Source organism: Heptranchias perlo, chromosome 11, assembly GCF_035084215.1.
Source record: "Heptranchias perlo isolate sHepPer1 chromosome 11, sHepPer1.hap1, whole genome shotgun sequence".
Classification (NCBI taxonomy): Eukaryota; Metazoa; Chordata; class Chondrichthyes; order Hexanchiformes; family Hexanchidae; genus Heptranchias; species Heptranchias perlo.
This window is the reverse complement of record NC_090335.1, coordinates 46,675,085-46,692,984: the sequence shown is the minus strand read 5'-3', so window position 1 is coordinate 46,692,984 and position 17,900 is coordinate 46,675,085.

The following is a 17,900-nucleotide window of genomic DNA, read 5'->3' as shown; positions in this document are numbered from 1 at the left end:
GTTTGATCTCATGAGATTTATAGGGTAACCAAGCAGCAATGTGGATTTTGATCTTAAATCCAACAAAAGAGTTTGATGTCAGAGTCCAAGGGCAATAAGTCCACAGTATGGTATTATCGGTACAACTGTATCTGATTAGGAAGTTGCCCATTGATTTTCTGGGAAAAGATGGAGATGATCACTGATGTGGAAAGCAACATATCAAGTCTTCTGGGCAGGTAGCCTTCAGTTAAACAGTGCAACAATGCCTGGGCACTGCTCTATCTTTAATACTAAGAGCCAACTCTATGATGCCTTAATATTGGCATAGTAGCCACTGTTCAGGCAGTGCTTGTCCAAAGATGTTAAGCAATTATTTACCATAAAATAATTGAGATGTTTGTTGACCAAGTGAATGGAACGCTCATCAGCCACAAAACAATACATTATACCAATCCTGGCCATACCTCTGAGCCATTCCATTGGTCAAATGTGCTACCAATTTGAAGGAGGGACTGCAAGAAATAATTTAAAACTTAATTTTTATTTTAAAATTAAGCGAACTCTACCTTCACTTTCACAACTTAATTTTAATGCTAATGATTTTACCTAGCAGTTCAAGAATTATATATTAGAATTTGTGTTCATCAATAGAGCAATTGGATTATTAATCGCTCCCAGCTGATATATAATTGTCATAAATTGTTAATACGTCGGATGAGTTTGGATAGTCTCAATCACTTGGAGCTGCCTGGCCCTGAAAAAAATTGCTACTGTCTGCGTACTCAGTTAGTAATTTTTTCCTGGGGTTGAGAAACTCCAGATTGGTTCTTAGACCAGTCTACAGTTACAGCCTCATAGCATTCAGTGGAGCCACTCCAGTGCCTTTCAGTTACCAACTATTACTGGAGCAGCTTAGCAGCAAGGCATCCACCTTGTAGGCTTCCATTGGAAGTAAAGATTTGATTTTTATTTAAAGTCATTCAAAATTTTAATAAATATATATTTCACACTACAATGTGAGAGTACTTTGCATAAAAATATTTCCCCAGACATTCCTTGCCCTTTAATAGTATCAGTGGCTGCAAAGTGGTCAAATGGCTGAAACCCAATTGTGTAATCTCACCTGGATGAACAAATACATATATAAAATAACAGTGGCGAAGCCATGGAATATAAAGTAAGATTTCAGACCATTAAATCCATTCCTTCAACAGACCATTTGTAATTTGCCCTTGTGGATTCTTAACACCTCCAATCCCCCAAGGGAGGCAATCAACTATTGATAAACCCTTCAAGAATTGCCTTGATTAGTCTTGAGGACTCTAATATCCTTATTGATGATGTGGAGATGCCGGTGATGGACTGGGGTGGACAAATGTAAGGAATCTTACAACACCAGGTTATAGTCCAACAAATTTATTTTAAAATCACAAGCTTTCGGAGATTATCTCCTTCGTCAGATGATTGAATGAAAAGGTTCTCAAATCGCATATCTTATACGATGTTGGGACAGCATCACACCAATCAAAAGGTGTCGTTGTTATTCAAGCAGGCCAGTCACGGAGAACAGCACGTCCCAGTACACTCGATATACATTGTGTCTTTTACACAGGCAGGCAGAAAGAAACTTAAAATGGCAGAGAGAGAGAGAGAATTTTAAAATCCTTATTGATAACAGCTTTAAATCAGCAGGAGATTTTCAATAAATAGATAGTCTTCACAACCAAATCCATTTCTTTTTTGATCTCTGCCCACATGACAGACTGGTCAGAAAAGTAAAAGCCCATGGGATCCAAGGCAAAGTAGCAAGTTGGATCCAAAATTGACTCAGTGTCAGGAAGCAAAGGGTAATGGTCAACGGGTGTTTTTGTGACTGGAAGGATATTTCTAGTGGGGTTCTGCCGAGCTCAGTACTAGGTCACTTGCTTTTTGTGATATATATCAATGATTTAGACTTAAATGTAGGGGGCATCGTTAAGAAGTTTGCAGATGATACAAAAATAGGCCATGTGGTTGATAGTGAAGAGGAAAGCTATAGACTGCAGGAAGATATCAATGGACTGATCAGGTGGGCAGAAAAGTGGCAAGTAGAATTCAATCCGGAGAAGTGTGAGGTAATGTTTCCAGTTCTAATGTCCCAACCTGACATTTAGCCACTTTAGCATTGAATGATACATCACAGAAGGAGGCCATTCAGCCCAACGTGCTTGTGTCAGCTCTTTGGAAAAGTTATCCAGTTAGTCCCATTCCCCTGCTCTTTCCCAATAGCCCTGCAAATTTTTCCCCTTCAAGTAACACAGACTTTGGGTACAGTATTAGATTATTGACAGACTCTGGGACAAACACAGACAGTGGGTACAGTATTAGATTATTGGGATGTATCAACATTGCAAGTATACTCTTCCCTTCCCTATATATAAACTAAAGGATACAATTCTAAAGGGGGTGCAGGAACAGAGAGACCTGGGGGTATATGGGTATAAATCATTGAAGGTGGCAGGGCAGGTTGAGAAAGCGGTTACAAAAGCATACGGGATCCTGGGCTTTATAAATAGAGGCATAGAATACAAAAGCAAGGAGGTTATGATGAAGCTTTATAAAACACTGGTTCGGTCACAACTCGAGTATTGTGTCCAATTCTGGGCACTGCAATTTAGGAAGGAGGGTGCAAAAAAGATTTACTAGAATGGTTCCAGAGATGAGGGACTTCAGTTATGTGGCTAAACTGGAGAAGCTGGGGTTGTTCTCCTTAGAGCAAAGAAGTTGAGAGGAGATTTGATAGAGGTGTACAAAATCATGAGGGGTTTAGACAGAGTAGATAGAAACTCTTCCCATTAGCAGAAGCGTCGAGAACTAGAGGACACAGATTTAAGGTGATTGGCAAAAGAACCAAAGGTAACATGAGGAAAATCTTTTTTACGCAACGAGTGGAATACACTGCCTGAAAGGGTGGTGGAGGCAGTTTCAATCATGGCTTTCAAAAAGGAATTGGATAATCACTTGAAGGGAAAAAATTTGCAGGGCTACGGGGAGAGGATGGGGGAGTGGGACTAAGTGGATTGCTCTTGCAAGAGCCAGCATGAGCTCGACGGGCCAAATAGCCTCCTGTGTTGTAACCACTCTATGATTCTATGATTCTTTGATTCTATTTATCCAATTCCCCTTTGAAGGTTGCTATTGAATCTGCTTCCACCGCCTTTCAGATAGTGCATTCCAGACCATAACAACTCACTGCATAAAAGGTTTCTCCCTCATGTCGCCTCTGGTTCCTTTGCCAATTACCTAAAATCTGTGTCCTCTGGTTACCGACCCTTCTGCCACTGAAAACAGTTTCTCCTTATCGATAGATTTTTGGACACTAAGGGAATCAAGGGATATGGGGATAGGGCGGGAAAATGGAGTTAAGGTAGAAGATCAGCCATGATCTTATTGAATGGCGGAGCAGGCTCGAGGGTCCGTATGGCCTACTCCTGCTCTTATTTCTTATGTTCTTATATTCTTATTTACTCTAGCAAAACCCTTCATGATTTTGAACAACTTTATCAAATCTCCTCTTAACCTTCTCTGCTCTAAGGAGAACAACCCCAGCTTCTCCAGTCTATCCACATAACTGAAGTCCCTCATCCCTGGTACCATTCTAGTAAATCTCTTCTGCACCCTCTCTAAGGCATTGACATCCTCCCTAAAGTATGATGCCCAGAATTGGACACAATACTCCAGCTGGTGCCTAACCAATGTTTTATAAAGGTTTAGCATAACTTCCTTGCCTTTGTGCTCTATGCCTCTATTTATAAAGCCAAGGATCCCATATGCTTTTTAACAGCCTTCTCAACTTGTCCTGCCACCTTCAAAGATTTGTGTACATACACCCCCAGGTTTCTCTGTTCCTGCTCCCTCTTTAAAATTGTATCATTTAGTTTATATTGCCTCTCCTCATTCTTCCTACCAAAATGTATCACTTCACACCTCTCTGCATTAAATTTCATCTGCCATGTGTCTGCCCATTTAAAATACACCTTCTATTCCTTTGACCCAAATTCCTTTGAATGCTATCAATCTCTCTTATATTAGTCAACTGCCCACAAAGCATTGTGCTGTCAGTATATTTTATATGTTCTATATTATTAGAAGTACCCTTCTAATAACAAGTAGCCTAAAACAGACCCCTGGAGAACTCATTTAGCCACTGTCCCAGACAAAACCTTTAATTTATCATCACTTTATGCATTTCATTGCAAGCTTTCAATCAGCTAGCTAATTTGTCATTAATTCCATGAGTTTGGACAATCTTTAAAATGCCACACAAGTGGAACTTTGTCATATGCCTTTTAAAATTCATGTAAATTATTTACATTCATTCACAGATTTAGTTATCTGTAGGTTCTAATGTCCTGTTGGCTAATTCCACTAGCCTTTGTGCTCTTTAGATAAGCATTGTGAAGACTGATATCACTGGTACATGCAGATTAAACAGATTTGAAAGTTTGTCAAGTATAAGAATAGTCACCAAGTATACTAATTAGCATTCTCCAAAAGAATAGCTGGAGCAATTCCAAGCTATTTGCTTTGTCTAGTCTGGAACTTTCAGAGAGATGAGTTAAAGATTCAGTAAAACAAAAGCAAAATACTGCAGATGCTGGAAATCTGAAATAAAAACAGAAAATGCTGGAAACACTCAGTAAGTCAGGCAGCATCTGTGGAGAGAGAAACAGAGTTAACGTTTCAGGTTGATAAAAGATTCAGTCTCTTGTAAACAAAGCTAGAAAAGAAGAAATTATTGTCTTTTTGCAAGCACTAATAGTTAATTGGTGAGAAGAATGTTATTGGGCGACAACATGTAATGTTACGTAAAATGGGAAATATTGCACGACCATTGGCTTAATGGATTGAGTTAAGCTGCAAAAGTTGTGCTGCAAAAGAACATTATTTAATAGATAGCACATCCACATAATCTATTATTATGTCTAAGATAGCGATTTGGATACCAATTGAATACTTACCTGTATAGCATGCTGGCCACCAATATAAGGCACCACAAAATGAGATACTGAAGCATATTTGTGTCATCTTGGCTCAGTTAGTTCACTTGTGTCAATAGGTTGCAGGTTCAAGCCTCATTCCTGGTTTTAAGCACAAAATCTAGGCTGACATTCCAAAGAAGCACTAAGGGAGTGCTTCATTGTCAGAAGTGATGTTCGTTCAGGTGGATTATAACGATCTCATGTCATTATTTGAAGTTCAGAGCTCCTGGGATCCCAATCAACAGTGTTCTCCTTCAAATCCACCACCATAAACAGATTCACTGGCCATTCATCTCATTGCATTTTGGGGGATCTTGTTATGTGCACTACAAGAGTAACTCATGGTATGGAAATGCTTTAAGGTGTAATAAGAAACTATATAAATACAAACCTTTCTTTGCCTTTAACTATGCCCCTTTCCCCACACATCACTATGCTCCTGGTCTTAACTATATCAATGTAAAGAAGCACCAAGCAGAACTCAAATACTTCTATGCAGGGAGAAAAAGAAAATTTAATGAACCCCTCCCACCCTGTGATTCAAACACCTCCTTGTGGCTGGTTTTGGAGTTGAATTGGAGAGATTTGAGAGCAGGTTGCTAAATTGCATAGATGGTACTTGGCACAGGGAATAAACAAATCATACATTCTCACAAAGAAAATATGCAAGACAGAATTTAACGCAGCGTTCTGATGTAAGGTCATTGACCTGCAACGTTAACTCTGTTTCTCTCTCCACAGATTCTGTTTGACCTGCTGAGTGCTTTCCAGCATTTTCTATTTTTTAGGAACTTAACACAACAGGATTCCTGAAAACAATGTCATTTTCATCAAGGCACTTGGATATGGTACACTGTGCAGGAAACAAATTACTCGAGAGAGCCAGAAATATCACGAGATAAAATTATAAAGCTAGCTCGTGGGAAGAAACTAAGGTGTAGATTATGTCCCAGTTACTGGTAATTAGAGGTAAAGCCACTGCTCACATTTATATTCTTCTAATATTTAGACTGTCAATAAGTCAGAATGAAAAAATGAAACAAACTCAATAAAATCTACTTGACCTCGCCATAATGTCTAACTTTAATCTTCTTTGGCTCCTGCTAGTACCTATTTGCATCTAGCCTAGACTTGGTCAACCTTCCTGGTGGCCTCCTGAGGCTAAACCTGAATGTGCGAAACTTTAGGATCCTGTTCAACCCCAAGATGAATTCTTTCACCACCTCCAATCCATTGCCAACGCCACTTTCTGTTACCTCCAAAACATGGCCGCCTCTGTCCTCTGCCAAAATCCCACACCCCCTCCAACACCGTCTTTGACAAACACCACTGGCTCCCCATGCACCAGAAAACTAACTTTAAGATCCTCATTCGAACTTTCAAAGCCCTTTGTGGTGTCCTCTACCAGTCTCCTCCATTCATATATCTCTGCACCCTCCAATCCTCCTACACTCGATATTTCCTCATTTCCTGCTCCCTGCTCCACTATCAGATTGCTCTTTCAGCCACTACCCTCTCAAACTCTCTCGCTAAATCCATCTGTTTTACAACCTCTGTTCCTGCTTTCGAAAGCATTCCTGAAAATTATTTTCTTCTTCTGTGCTTTCCACCCTCCCAATTTCTGTTTCCCTTTTTACTCCTGCTTAATGGTCATGCTGTAAAGCTTTCTGAGATGTTTTCTTTTCATAAAGAGCCATTGAATATAGAAATCATTTTTTTAAAGAGTAAGTGGCACTGGGATGTACATAGCTCACATATCTGCTGTGCTCATGACTTACTCATCCCCTCATTTTTGGGCCAAAGATGATGTCCTACCTCTGTCAATCTGCCTGTCCTCTCCTCTGCCCTCTCTTGCAAGATTCAAGTAGTGGCCGTTAATTAAATCAGAAAGCAAAAAGATTTAAAGATATTTTCAAAAAAATTTTTTTAAGTCTTTAATTTTGCCAACAAAATTAGTATATGAAACCAGAAAATAGATTTCCATTTCTTCATTTTCTTTTTGGCCTTTCACATTAGACACCTGACTGAGACGATAGGCAGTGACCTGCTCTTAGAGTTCTACTCAACCAAAAGCCCCTCCCAAGCTAGCTGCTAGGTGTATGATAGGTGTATGATAGCAATTTGGGTTGACTGGAATGAAGAGACTTCCAGTTTCTCTCCTCCATGTGGAGTAATGCTTCTGCTCAACACTCCCCTAACAGCTTGTCTGAAATTGGGGAAAATGCCATTTGGTGAAACTGTGAGCATAATCCCATGCTCTCTTTTCCATGACACCACTATATAAGTGCACATACACATATAACAGTCTTTCATCTGACCTGCAACTGGGGCCTCTGAGCACATTACTAGGGTATGGGGACAGTTTTGATCCAACCATTGGGCATGAAGCACTCTGATTGGCTCAAATTTCCCAGAAAGTAATCACACTTATTTTAGAGTCTCTTACAAAAGCTTTTTTTTTACAAGTCCTTTGAACAGTCTCGTTTCTTCCTGCTATATGTCCCTACAATTACCATTCACAACATAATAAATGTCTGAAAAATTAAAGAATTCTCAAACTAATTACTGCGCTTATCCACATGCTGTATAATATTTGGATTAATCGAAAATCATTAATTATTCATAACAGAACACTGTCTTAAGCAGATGATTTATTCTTATTTAACAGCAACAATTGGGTTTGCATAGCAAATGTCCCAAGGCACTTCATAGAAACATAAGGAAAAATGGATGCTAAGCCAAAGAAAGAAAGGTTAGGAGGGGTGATCAAAATCTTGAAACATAGAAAATTGGAGCAGGAGTAGGCCATTCGGCCCTTCGAGCCTGCTCCTCCATTCAATATGATCATGGCTGATCCTCTATCTCAATACCATATTCCCGCTCTCTCCCCATATCCCTTGATGCCTTTTGTGTCTAGAAATCTATCTAACTCCATCTAAAATATATTCAGTGACTTGGCCTCCACAGCCTTCTCTGGTAGAGAATTCCATGGGTTCACCACCCTCTGAGTGAAGAAATTTCTCCTTATCTCAGCTCTAAATGTCCTACCCCGTATCCTGAGACTGTGACCCATCATTCTGGACCTCCCAGCCAGGGGAAACATCCTCCCTGCATCTAGTCTGTCTAGCCGTGTCAGAATTTTATATGTTTCAATGAGATCCCCCTCATTCTTCTAAACTCAAGTGAATACAGGCGAGTCGACCCAATCTCTCCTCATGCGACAGTCCTGCCTTCCCAGGAATCAGTCTGGTGAACCTTTGCTGCACTCTCTCTATGGCAAGTACATCCTTTCTTAGGTATGGAGACCAAAACTGCACACAATACTCCAGGTGTGGTCTCACCAAGGCCCTGTATAACTGCAGTAAGACATCCTTGCTCCTGTACTCAAATCCTCTTGCAATGAAGGCCAACATACCATTTGCCTTCCTAACTGCTTCCTGCACCTGCATAGTTGCTTTCAGTGACTGGTGTACAAGGACACCCAGGTCCCTTTGTACATCAACATTCCCCAATCTATCACCATTTAAATAATCCTCTGCCTTTCTGTTTTTCCTTCCGAAGTGGATAACTTCACATTTATCCACATTATACTGCATCTGCCACGTATTTGCCCGCTCACTCAACTTGCACAATACCCAATCTAGGATAGCCTGTTCCCTGGTTGGCTCCTCAACGTACTGGTCTAAAAAACCATCTCGTACACACTCCAGTAATTCATCCTCCACAGTATTATTGCTAATTTGGTTTGGTCAGTCTAAATGCAGATTAAAGTCACCCATGATTACTGTAGTACCCTTGTTACATGCATCTCTAATATCCAGTTTGATCCCATCCCCTACATTACCACTACTGTTTGGAGGCATGTAGACAACTCCCACCAGTGTTTTCTGCCCCTTGGTGCTTCTTAACTTCACCCAGACTGATTCTACATCTTGATTTTCTGAGCCAATATCCTTTCTCACTATTGCTCTGATTTCATCCTTTACTAACAATGCCACATCACCTCCTTTTCCTTTTTGCCTGTCCTTCCTAAATATCGAATAACCTTGGATATTCAGCTCCCAGCCTTGGTCAGCCTGCAGCCATGTCTCTGTAATAGCTATTATATCATATCCATCTATTTGCGCTGTTAATTCGTCTACCTTATTACGAATGCTTCGTGCATTCAGATACAGTGCCTTTAGATTTGTCTTTTTAACATTTTTAGACACCTTAACATTTTTTTGTACTATGGCCCTATTTGTCTTATTACCATTTTTTCTTATCTGGACCCTATTTGTTGTCTTTTGTTTGTACGCTCTGTCCCTTCCTGACACAATTTGGTTATCCTTACCCCAATCACTTTCCTGCACTGCTGCTTTGTCTTTTCTCTTTAGCATTCTAGATTTCTCTCCACCTGGACCCTCCCCCACTTATTTAGTTTAAAGCCCTATTTACCTCCCTAGTTATTCGATTCACTAGAACTCTGGTCAAAGAGGTGAGTTTTAAGAAAGCATTGAAGAAGGTGGAGGGGCAGAGGGGTTTAGGAAGGGAATTCCAGAGAGTGGCGGAAATCACAGCTGCAAATTATGGGGCAAAGAGAGGGGGCATGTACAAGATTTAGAGGAATGGAGAGCTTGGGGGGTGGGGGTTGTAGGGCTGAGGGAGGTTGCAAAGATAAGGGGGAAACCTATTTTAATGGAGGGATTTAAAACGAAGGAGGAGAATTTTAAATCTAAAGCATTGGAAGACTGGGAGCCAATGTAGATCAGCGAAGACAGGGATGATAGGTGATAGGATTTGCTGCACGATGGGGCAGCAGAGCTCTAGATGAGCTGAAGTTTACAGATGGTGGAGGATGGGAGACCAGTCAGGAAAGCATTGAAGTAATTGAGTCTGGAGGTGACAAATGCCTAAATGAAGGTTTCAGTGGCAGGTGGGCTGGGGTAGGGGTGGAGGTGGGCAAGGTTACTGAGATGGAATTTGATCTTAGTGATGGTAATGATATCAGTTGGAAACTCAGTTCAGGATTAAACAGGATGCCGAAGTTATCAACAGCCTGATTCAGCCTGAGACAGTTGCTAGGCAGAGGGATGGAGTCGACAGCAAGGTTATTAAGTTTGTGGCAGGGGCCAAAGACAATGGCTTCAGTCTTACCGATTTTAAGCTGGAGGAAATTGCAGCTCATCCAAGATTGAATATTGGACAAGTAATCTGACAGCCCAGAGGCAGTGGAGGGACTGAGAGAGGAGGTCCGAGGTAGAGTTGGCTGTCATCAGAGTGTAGTTGAGGAAGCGAAGGCGGCCAAGGCTGGATCCTTTGGAGAGTCCCAAGGTTATGGTCCGCAGTTAGGAGGTCAAGGGGGAGAAGGAGGGATAACGCTCCACCTTCACAATTACAGAGAAACATAGAAAATAGGAGCAGGAGTATGTCATTCAGCCCTTCGAGCCTGCTCCGCCATTCAATATGATCATGGCTGATCCTCTATCTCAATACCATATTCCCGCTCTCTCCCCATATCCCTTGATGCCTTTCATTTGTGAATATCATTTGTGACTTTGGTTAGGACTGTTTTGGTGCTGTGGGAGGGGCAGAAACCTCATTGGAGGGATTGAGACAGAGTTATTGGAGTTTTGGGCACAGATCTGGGAGGTTACAACACATTCCCCAAAAAATAAGATGATTACTGTTAGCTGTTCATGTTTTCTTATGGTTGGGTTCAGACCTAGGAATTATAAATAAAACAAAGAGATAGTCATTCAGAGATAAATCTTTGCACACGTTTAGTGATTTAAACTTAATTTTTTCTGCACTGGGTTTCAAAAGTTGTAATTTTTAATCTGTTCAGAGAGAACTTTTGTTCAGTTTTATATAATGTGAAGGTTACTGTTTTATAGGCTGGGAGTTTTTCACAGTGTGAAACATTTGAGAGTCTGCTATAATGCCAGAGTCCCAGTGCCAGGTGGATTTTTCAGCACACTATCAGATTGGTAGTGACAGACAGGAAACAGGCGGAGAGATACTGTTTATAGCCACAAACAAACCTTCCCATACATGGAGTGATAGAATAGCTTGAGAGAAAAGAAAGAAAGCACAACCCTGCTTTAGAAAATGATGAGGAGGATGTCATAAGGACATAAGAAATAGGAGCAGGAGTAGGCCATATGGCCCCTCGAGCCTGCTCCACCATTCACTAAGATCATGGCTGATCTTCTACCTCAACTCCACTTTCCTGCCCGATCCCCATACCCCTTGATTCCTTTACATTCCATACATCTATCGATCTCAGCCTTGAATATACTCAACGACTGAGCATCTAAGGCCCTCTAGGGTAGAGAATTCCAAAGTTCACAACCCTCTGAGTGAAGAAATTTCTTGTCATCTCAGTCCTAAATGGCCGACCCCTTATCATGAGACTATGCCCCCTAGTTCTAGACTCTCCAGCCAGGGGAAACAGCCTCTCAACATCTACCCAGTCAAGCCATCTCAGAAACTTACGTTTCAATGAGATCACCTCTCATTCTTCTAAACTCCAAAGAGTATAGGCCCATTCTACTCAATCTCTCCTCACTGGACAACCCTCTCATCCCAGGAATCAATCTAGTGAACCTCCGTTGCACTGCCTCTAAGACAAGTAAATCCTTCCTTAGATAAGGAAACCAAAACTGTACACAGTAATCCAGGTGTGGTGTCACCAAAGCCCTGTACAATTGCAGCAAGACTTCCTTACTCTTGTACTCCAACCCCCTTGTAATAAAGACCAATATTTCATTTGCCTTCCTAATTGCTTGCTGTACCTGCATGTTAACTTTCTGTGTTTCATGTACAAGGAAACCCAAATCCCTCTGAACACCAACATTTAATAGTTTCTCACCATTTAAAAAATATTCTGTTTTTCTATTCTTCCTACCAAAGTGAATAACCTCACATTTCCTCACATTATACTCCATCTGCCACCTTCTTGCCCACTCATTTAATCTGTTTATATCCCTTTTCAGGCTCATTGGGGGTTAAATTCGGCGATTAACCCCGTGCCCAGTCGTTGTGATGCAGGCAGCATGTGAGATTCGTGCTGCCTGGTCATTTACCTGATTCCTGCGAGCAGCCAGCCAGCTGTGCTGTTAAGTGGCTGTTCACCAGTAGGATGCCCCAATATCACGAGTGGCTAGCACTACTTAAAGGCAGCCAGCACCTCTTATTTGCAAAATATGAGATACGGGTCCGCACAGAGTCTAGAACAAGATCAGACATTGCACCCGTAAAACACAGGTGCAGGTCCTGTCCCTATGTTTTCAAACTGTTGAGTTATGTTAAATGTAAGGAATCTTACAACACCAGGTTATAGTCCAACTGTTTTATTTGAAAATCACAAGCTTTCGGAGGCTTTCTCCTTCGTCAGGTGAGCGAGTGTGCACACTTCACCTGACGAAGGAGAAAGCCTCCGAAAGCTTGTGATTTTCAAATAAAACAGTTGGACTATAACCTGGTGTTGTAAGATTCCTTACATTTGTCAACCCCAGTCCATCACCGGCATCTCCACATCAGAGTTATGTTAAAACATTGAATAAAGGTTGCGCATTACTAAATCCCACATCCTCCAATCTGCACACCAGACCTCACCAATCTGCCGATCTGAGTTTGTACCGGGCCTGCGAGAGTGCGTGCACCAAGGTTCTCTGATGATGCACTAGAGGCCTTGGTGCAAGTGGTGGACAGAAAGAGGAGCATCCTATATCCGCAGGGGGGCAAGAGTCCCTACAGACATATGCTCCCGCATAGTGGGAGGCAATAGGGGACGAAGTCAATGCCAGGCGCATAGCGCCACAAACATGGATGCAGTGCAGGAAGAAGTCCAATGCTTTGACACGGTCAAGGTGAGTGAGGTCAACTCAAGTGGCATCTCCTACTAACTGCACCAGCAGCTGTATCCACTGCTCCATGCACTACAACCCCCATCACCCACATACCAACAAACTCTTTCAATCAGTACTCAACTCTTCCAATCAGATGCTTCTTCTCACCCTCACACGTTACTACTGTTGCAAGCTGTCCACCCACAACTTACAGGTCACATACACTGGCAGCTATTCAACCATGATAGGCACATCAACCAAACATCTTGCAGGACACACACCGACACACATCCTGCTTTCTTACAGGAGAAGGTAGCGCCTACCAGGAGGCAGCAAGTGGCAGTGGCTCCATGGAACATGAACCTGCTGTCCTCTCTCAGGATGACAGCATTTCTATCCTACCCCTGCTGCTCTGCCAATGCCCTTGCTGTTGCCTGTCAGCTAGCCAACCCACTCCCTGTAGAGTGTCGAAACTTTATTATAGGAACATAGGCAGATAGGAACAGTAGTAGGCCATTTAGCCCCCCCGAGCCTGTTCCACCATTCAATGGGATCATGGCTGATCTGTGACCTAACTCCAGGTACCTGCCTTAACCCCATATTCCTTAATACCTTTAGTTAACAAAAATCTATCAATCTCAGATTTAAAATTAACAATTGAGCTAGCATCAACTGCGGTTTGTGGATGAATGTTCCAAACTTCTACCACCCTTTGCGTGTAGAAGCGTTTCCCAACTTCACTCCCGCAAGTCCGAGCTCTAATCTTTAGGTTACCTCTCCTAGTCCTCGTATTCAAGTATAGGAGACCTCCAAAAACAGGTACAAATGCATCAGCAGCCAGAAGCAATAGCCCAGCAATTAAGCTGTAACTCCTGCATGATCCCTTTAAATAGCGCTGGTAGGGGGGTTCTCCATGCTGTTCAGCTGTGCGAGGTTAAGACAGTGGGCCCGATTTTAGCACCCGCTCTCGGGTGCGTTCTCGGCGGGGGGGCCTCGAAAATCCCGAAATGGAGCAGCGGGACCGGATCGCGCCTCGATCCCGCCCACTTCCGGGTTCCACGCTGACGCGCCGGCGTGCGCGCGCAGCCCCCGCTGGTGGGAATCCCGCAGGCAATTAAAGCCAGCGGGATGCCACTTGAGAGTATTTACTTTGCTTGTTCAGGTCATTAACTGACCTGATTAAGGGACTGTGTGTGATTTTGGATAAACATGGGACTGTTTCACACACTGGGGGAAACACTCCCAGGTCGGATGGACGTGTTGAGCTGTCAGCCTGTGGCAGCTGCAAAGGCCCATTTGACAGGTGGGGGGGAGACCCTCACCCATTACAGGAGGCCGCTCTGTCACTCGGGACAAAGTTTCGCCTCCACCACCCCCCTCCTGACGGTCAAAGTCACCAACCTGCACACTTACCCCGGGGTCCGGAGACATGTACCTACCTTGCGGACCCCCTCACATGTACATCTTGCGGATGGGGGCTGCCGTAGCTGCAGTCATGACCTCCTCGGAGGGCGAACAGCATCACCAGCCTCACCAGCCTCACCAGCCACCCCGTCCACCTCTGACACGTGGAGCCCCACAACACAGTGCTGTGACACATCCACCTGTACAGCAGGAGGGAGGGCTACCGCAGAGAGAGATGCGTCGCAGAGGGCACTACCCTCGCCACACGTTCCATAGACCGAGGCTCAGCCTCCTGGACCTCTCTGAGCAGCAGTGCACACGGAGGCTCAGAGTCACTCGCCATGTAGCCGTGGACATCTGCAGCCTCTTTCATGCCGAGCTGCTCCCGGCTGGCCCGAGCACCATCTTCTTACCTGTCGCTGTCAACGTCACCACTGCCCTCACGAACTTCTCCTCCGCAGCCTTCCAGGGTGCAACCGGGGACGTCGCCGATGTCTCTCAGTCGTCTGCGCAGAAGAGCACTGCAAAAACACCCACACCCACTCTGCGGTGACAATGGGTGGCATCAGTGGTGGGTCCGCATAGTGATACACAGGAGCGGGCATTATTGCGGAAAACAGACAGGATTCGCGAAGACATGGCAGTAGTGGTGCCAATACAATGTGTGCTGTGAGTTGTTCTGATATTCAATATAGGTAACACCCATGACAAACCCTCAAACACCCTTGTGCATCCCCTTCATGCTCACGGCACGTTTGCCTTACGCTGCCTACTGCACATATGTGATGCATGCCCTGTGGCTGCAGCACAGGTGGTGGCAGGTTGAGTGAGGCTGGCCGTGAGAGAGATGCACGAGAGGGTGAGTATGGGATAGAGCCATGAGATTGTATGAGGGTTGGGTTGCGTGGTAGTGGCGGGGTGAGTACTCGCGAGGTGAGTAGGTGCAGGTAAGATGGGGATGGGGTTTGAGTGGGTATGAGGGGTGATGTGACAGAGTAGTGTTGGCAGTGCCGAAGGAGATGTGGGGTGGGGGCAGTGTTGTGGCAGACGGAGTGTAGGGGAAAGACTACGTGTTCTCACTGTGGCTGACCTACTGATGTCATTGGAGCGCCTCCTGCACTGTATGCAGGTGGGCGATACGTCAGTGGGGCTGGTGACCTCCTCTGCCACCTCGAGCCAGGCCTTTTTGGTGGCAGAGGCAGGCCGCTTCCTCCCGCCCGCCGGGGGGAAGATCTCTGTCCTCCCCCTCCTCCTCACCCCATGTATTGATACCTGGGGTGAGGCATCATTAAACTGGGAGCAGCCTTCCCCCTGGGCTGCTCCATGCTGTAAGTTTTCAAATTTGTTGCAGCATCTGTCAGTGGAGGACTGCCCCTTTAAATAGAGCGCCTCCAGCTGACAGATCGTACTGCGCATGCGCAGCCCGCCCGACGCGCAGATCAGCAGCGTGGAACCCGGAGGTGCAGTTAAGTGGCTCCAATTAGTGTGTTGCCTGCTACGATCGCGCGGGAAACCCACTAATTTCACCGGGCGCGTTTTTAACGCGCCCGCTGGCCCACCCGCCGAGAACCCGCACCCCTGGTAAAATCGGGCCCAGTGTGTTGGCTGGAGCGTTGAGTTCCAAAATCGTATCTGTCCCTTTAAATCAGCGTTGCACACTGATCTAACACATATTCTCCCTCTTTCCATGCCATCGGCATTCGTTATCTGTGCGTGTGCAAACACCTTTACCAAGATGCCATTCAGCAGTGTCCCCGCGCATCCCGGATGCTATTTTGGATCCTTAGGAGGCCGCAAAGTTCCTACAAAATCAGCGCTACACGGCCCAATTTATCGCCCTTTGTGTCCTCCTCACAGCTTACTTTCCCACCTATCTTTGTATTGTCAGCAAAGTTTACACTCGGTCCCTTCATTTAAGTCGTTAATATAGATTGTAAATAGCTGAGGACCAAGCACTGATCCTTGCAACACCCCACTGGTAACAACCTGCCAAACTGAAAATGATGTGTTTATTCCTACTCTCTGTTTTCTGTCCATTAACCAATCCTCCATCCATGCTAATATTATACCTTCAACCCCATGAGCCCTTATCTTGTGTAACAAACTTTTGTGTAACACCTTATCGAATGCCTTTTGAAAATCCAAATATACTACATCCACTGGTTCCCCTTTATCTACCCTGCTACTTACATTCTCATAAAACTCTAATAAATTTGTCAAACACGATTTGCCTTTCATGAAACCATGTTGACTCTGCCTAATCACATTATGATTTTCTAAGTGCCCTGTTACCACTTCCTTAATAATGGATTCGAGCATTTTCCCGACAACTGACGTCAGGTTAACTGGCCTGTAGATTCCTGTTTTCTCTCTTTGAATAGCGGTGTTACATTTCCTACCTTCCAATCCATGGGGACCGTTCTAGAATCTAGGGAATTTTGGAAGATCACAACCAATGCATCCACTATCTCTGAACCCTGGGATGGAGGCCATCAGGTCCAGACGATTTGTTGCCTTTTAGTCCCATTAATTTCTCCAGTATTTTTTCTTTACTAATATCAATTACTTTAAATTCCTCACTCTCATTAGTCCCTTGGTTCCCACTATTTCCGGCATGTTTTTTGTGTCTTCTACTGTGAAGACAGATACAAAATATTTGTTTAACGTCTCTGCCATTTCCTTCGTCCCCATTATAATTTCTCCTGTCTCAGCCTCTAAGGAACCCACGATTACTTTTGCTACTCTATTCCTTTTTACATATTTGTAGAAGCTCTTATGATCTGTTTTTATATTTCTTGCTAGTTTACTCTCATATTCTATTTTCTCCCTCTTTATCAATTTCTTTGTTGATTTCTAAAACTCTCCCAATCCTCAGGTTTACTACTCTTCTTGGCAACATTAAAATGCCTCTTTTAATCTAATACTATCCTTAACTTCTTTAGTTAGCCACTGATGGATCACTTTTCCCGTGGAGTTCTTATTTCTCAATGGAATTATATTCGTTGAGAATTATGAAGTTTTTTTTGAATGTTTGCCATTGCTTATCTACCACCATATCTTTTAATCTAATTTCCCAATCTACCGTAGCCAACTCGCCTCTCATACCTATGTAATTGGCTTTGTTTAAGTTTAAGACTCTAGTTTCTGACTTAAGTATGTCACTCTGGAACTCAATGTGAAATTCTATCATATTATGATCACTCTTCCCCAGATGATCCTTTACGATGAGATTACTAATTAACCCTGTCTCATTAAACAAGACAAGATCTAACATAGCCTGTTCCCTGGTTGGTTCCATGATGTATTGTTCTAGGAAACTGTGTCAAATGCATTCCATGAACTCGTCCTCCAAACTACTTTTGCCAATTTGATTTGTCCAGTCTGCATGAAGATTGAAGTTCTCCACGGTTATTGCATTACCTTTGTTACAAGCTCATGTCATTGTTTCTCCAAATGCTATTGCCCTGAAGCAGATTCAGCTCATGCTTGAAGTTATCACACATCTATTCTGAAGTTTATTTTCCCTTCCTGTTTTATGTACTGATCATTAAAACACCAAAAATGTTTGAATCCTTTATGCTCCAATGCTATAATATTGGGTTTGATGTTAACCCTTCCCCCCCCCAAAAAAAAAAACTGGTGGGAGGTCCGGGGTGGAGGG